At 46.5% G+C, this 4,844-nt stretch overlaps 1 protein-coding gene across 10 annotated transcripts in view; it reads left to right on the top strand.

The window, feature by feature from the left end:
* Positions 1-109: 109 nt before the first annotated feature.
* The window catches only part of ARHGEF10 (Rho guanine nucleotide exchange factor 10), a 147,363-nt gene continuing 142,628 nt past the window's right edge, over positions 110-4,844 (top strand). For all 10 annotated transcript variants that reach the window (XM_027766216.1, XM_027766222.1, XM_027766218.1 and 7 more), the window contains exon 1: positions 110-202. The gene's annotated coding sequence lies outside the window, so the exon portion shown is untranslated. The remainder of the gene's footprint in view (positions 203-4,844) is intronic.

The following is a 4,844-nucleotide window of genomic DNA, read 5'->3' as shown; positions in this document are numbered from 1 at the left end:
GGAAAATCGGGCAGCCGCAGCGGCCAATGAGCGTCCGTCACGGTCTGGAGCTGCCAAACACAGCGTGGTGGGTGAGGCCTGCCGCAGGGCGGGAGGGGCTGGAGTGCATCCCTGCCGGGGGAGGGACCGGGGGCCTGGAACAGACGGTGGACCGGGGACGGCGGGAAGGCGAGGAACCCTGGCCGCGTCCTGGCCGCCCACGGTGAGTGCGGGCCTCCGTTGGCAGGCGGGAGGGTGGAGGGCCCTTCTGTGCGTCCTGCCCCCGAGTCCGCTCCGAGGATTTCTCGTGTTCTTTAAGAAAGTTGCACCTCTGAGCAGCTCTCCTGAAATAACTGAATCCCACTCGCAAGTTGCAGCACCGAGCTGCTCAGTTCGGAGTATCCAGTCCCTGGGCGCCCACAGCGCAGCTAGCGGCCCCCCAACTTCAACGTGGTGTCCCGGTTCCCGAGCACTGATAGCACAGCGAGCAGCCCCCCAGCTTCAGCGGGGTGCCCTGGTCCCCGCGCACCGACAGCGCAGCAAGTAGTTCTCCTACTTCACCAGGGTGTCGGCGTCGCCTGAGGATAACGGTAAATGGGGCTGGGGCAGCTGGGGGCTGTCAGAAATGCGCAGGAGGAACTCCGGGCTCAGGGCCTGAGGACCTGGTGTACATCAGTTGCGTGAGGAATGCTAAGTGGAGGTGTTTTTATGGGGGATGGTTTTCTAGATTTTCTTACAAAGTCAAGAAAACCTGTTCACTGTAGAATGAAGGTAATTATTATTTTAGAAAAAGAAAATGTTAAAAAATCGACATCTCTTTCCTCTATAATTTACAGTCACCGTTGCTCAAAAGTAAAGGAGGTTTTAGCAAATCTGCTTTCAGTCAACAGGTGCCTTAGCGTCTTACTTATCCCTGCCTGGACCCAGTCCTTTCCCCTCTGTGGGACCCTAACTTCTGAATGCCAAAGTTTTAGTAAATCTCTCATCTTCTAGCAGGATGCCAGAGTTCCCAAAAAGCAGTCGTGTTTGGTGCAAAACTAATAGGCATTTCAGTTACTAACTGGCTAGAGTTAAAAATCTCATCAACTCAAAGTGCAGTGGATTTCTTTCTTTCTTTTTTTTTTTTTTTTTCTTTTTTGGAGAGGTTTTTGCTATAGGGTGTGTGTGCTTGCCAGAAATACAGAGACAGAGAGTGAGAAATCACCCCCCCCAGGGGTGATGGCCACACCACAATCCCTTCTCCTCCATTCTCCTCTCAGGGTCTTGGACACGCACGCACACGCGCCTGGCGTGAGTTCAAACCACCGGTTCCAGGACTCGAACTATAGTCGACTACATGGGAGTCTAGCAACACAGGCATTACGCCAACAGCTGGTCCCATTTCTATCCTTTTCTTTGGTTGAGGTACAAAGTAAAATATGTGGCTGACAATATTTTAGATTCTCTACGCGAATTACTTAATCTCTGTCAGTAGACCAATAGAGATTGACATCTGTTCTGTAGAATATAACTTTTAATAGGACAGATGATTCTTGAGGTTTACACTTTGTATTTTCTCAATGTATACTTTGTCCTTGTAGCTGTAACAACATTTATTTGGTTGACTTTTGTCAGTAGCATCCACAGTCACAGACACAGTAACTTTTTACAGCCAGATAAGACCTGTGGGATTTCTTGTCAAGAAGAAGAGTCATTTGTATCAAGTGTTATTCCATACTTGAGTGGTCTTCCCATCCAGACCCTGGGGATGATCAAAGGAGTGGTATAGACAGTTAGAGATGAGTTAAAATTCGAAGTTATGTCAAATAGATTACCATTACATGTTGCTGCTTGAGTTTCTAGGTGTACTGCATTTGTCATCCTTCTGTGTTGATGTGCTGCATTTTCTCTGCATTTTTGTTTAGTTGTTTACTTTTATTTTCATGGTAAAGTTAGAAGAAAATCCTTTGGAAATTCTTCTAGATAAAGACATACTGGCAGCTTGAAGGGCAGTGAAGTTAGGGCCCCACGTTCAGTTCCTGCTTGCCTGGCCCCGCATGACTACAGTAATCTCCTAGGATTTCAGTTTGTCCACTTACAAAATCACTGGAAGGCAGTATGTATAAACATGGCTGTTTGAGGGAGAAATTTTTGCTGTAGGACGTGTGTGCTCGCCAGAGGGACAGAGATAGAGAGACAGAAAGTGAGAAATCACTCCCCAGGGGGATGGCCATGCCACAATCCCTTCTCTCTTCTCCTCCTGGGATCTTGGGCACGCATGCACACACACCTGGGGTGAGTTTGAAGCCACCAGGTCCAGGACTTGAACCGTGGTCAGCTATATGAGAGTCTAGCGACATAACTGCTACACCATCTTCTGGTCCTGAGCAGGCTTCTTAAACTATAAATATTCTACATGAACTAGAGAAAATGAAAATGCAGTAGTTATGGGTATAATTCTGTAAAGAACGATGAAAACATAATAAAACATACTAAAGAAACTCGTGCTGTATGGTACATCATTCTTTTCTCACACAGTGCCTCATAGGAAGATTACAATGGAAAATTCAGATCTTGAGATATTCCGCTCATATTCATGTTTCATTCATCCATTATTTATAGTTTGCTTGTGTAAAGAGGTAAGTGGAGTGAAATCGACAGAAGGGAATCGTAACTGTTAATTATTTATGAAGTAGAATGACAGCTCTCTCTATTAAGCAAGCCTTCTGGGAGTGTAATTTGGAAGGAGGGGGACAGTTCTAGAGAATTTTGCAGTAGAAAGGGGTATTTCAGGTCCAGGCAAACTTGACAGAGGTCTGAAGATGAGTCAAGAGCAGTCAGGGGGCAATGGAAGAGGACTTAGGGTGGGGCAGGCAGGGTGTGGCCTGGTGACTGACAGGTGATGGCTGCAAGCAGGTCACCCCCTGAGCTGGTGATAAGGCCTTTGCTGCAGCCCAGATCCCCATAGAGGGAAGTTTTGTTACCTGTGAGGATAGGTAGGGCACAGCTGTCCCTGGGAACATGCCCTGCCCCAGCCCCTACTCTAGTACACACAATTCCCCTTCATGGTTTTTCCCTCTGGACTCCATTGTAGTCTTTTTGTAGTTGCCCAGTCTAGAAATTTGTTTTTGCTTTCTTTGTTCTTGTGTGTGAATTTTCAAAATTCTAATTATAAAGATGACTAGTCATGGGACCAGCAGTTAGCGTAATGGCTATGTTGCTGGACTCCCACGTAGTCGACTGCGGTTCAAGTCCTGGACCCGGTGGCTTAAGCTCACACCGGGCGCATGTGCGTGCATGCCCAAGATCCCAAGAGGAGAACGGAGGAGAAGGGATTGTGGCATGGCCATCCCCCCTGGGGGGTGATTTCTCGCTGTCTCTCTGTCTCTTTCTGCACATGCGCCCTATAGCAAAAACCTCTCCAAAAAGAAAAAAGAAAAAGAAAAAAAAAGATGACTAGTCATTTTTATTTATTATTCTTTTCCTTCTATCATTGCCTTTTCTGCTTTTCTTTATATAATTAAAATAATATATTTCTGAGCCAGCCAGTGGCATGGTGATTGGATCCAACAGGTGGTCTCAGACCCTGCAGCTTGAAAAACATGCCTGAGGCATTTGTGTGCGTGCCCAAAATCCAGAGAAATTAATGAAAGAGAAGGGATTGTGACACGGCCATTCCCCGGGGGGGGGGGACTTTCTCTCTCTCTATCTCTCTTGCCAGTGCACTCACCTTATACCCAAAATTGGGGAAAAAAAAAAGTAATCCTGATAGTAGAGTTATCTGTGCATTGTTACTCTTTTTTTTTTTTTTATTAAACAATGTGAAGAAGATGTAAAATAATAGAATGAGGAGAGAGGTAAAAGTTTTCTCTTCCATAAGCTACTTTGTGATGACACAAGAAGTGATATTTAATAGTAAAATACTATTAAATGTCAGAGGCTGTCACGCAGTAGCCTGTGTGAGGGTGCGCTGGGAGGTGTATAAAGTTGCTCGCAAGCGCACATGGACAGGCATGGATGCCCACATAGAGGTCGGCTGGCAGTGAGCATTCTGCAAAGGTGAAATGGAGATCCTCAATCTTGGTGACAGCCACTTGGGACTCTTAACTGATGATCTTATGAGGAAAAGTAGTGGTTGAAGTGCTGGAATACTCCCTCCATTGATAACTGCATGTCACTGGAACTGGAACTTCCCACTGCAGATGCATCATGATCCTTGAAGCCACGGGCTGGGCTTCATGGGCTTCCTTGTTCTTGTCTGGGACCAGGGGCCTGTGGTCTCGCTGATTTAGGAAGCGGATCCTTACACTGAGTTATCTTTTTTTTTTTTAATTGCCAGAGAGTCTATGTGTTCACTGGAAAGAGACAGAGAGATAGAGACACAGAGAGAGAGGGCGGGAGAAAGCACTCTCCTATGGGACGTGATCATGCCACTATCTCTTGTCTGCCATTTCTCCATCCATTGCGATTTTGGGCACATATCCACCCAACATATCCAGCATGTGTTTCAAGGTGCTAGGGCCAGGACTTGAACCATAGTTGGTCATGTGGGGTCCAGCTCCCTTTAACATAAGCTACATGGTTGGCCCTCTTAAAAAAGATTTTTTAAGATTGCTAGCAGGTGATGTGGTGCCTAAGGCACTGGACACTCCCACATGGCCGACCATGATTCGAGTCCCAGACCTGGTGGCTTGCTTTCTAGCTTTCTCTCTCTCTCTGTCTGTCTCTCTCTGGTCAAATTAAAATAAATGAATGAATGAGTAAAGTTAAATAAATAATTCTTATAAAAATTGTTGGGGGGTCAGCAGTTGGCATGCTGGTTAGGTGCTGGACTCCCACATGACTGACCACGGTTCAAGTCCTGGCCCTGGCAGCTTGCTTTCTCT

Source organism: Tupaia chinensis, unplaced genomic scaffold (genome assembly GCF_000334495.1).
Source record: "Tupaia chinensis unplaced genomic scaffold, TupChi_1.0 Scaffold141517_1, whole genome shotgun sequence".
In the NCBI taxonomy this organism is placed as follows: Eukaryota; Metazoa; Chordata; class Mammalia; order Scandentia; family Tupaiidae; genus Tupaia; species Tupaia belangeri.
This window is presented reverse-complemented; position numbering and strand designations above follow the sequence as displayed.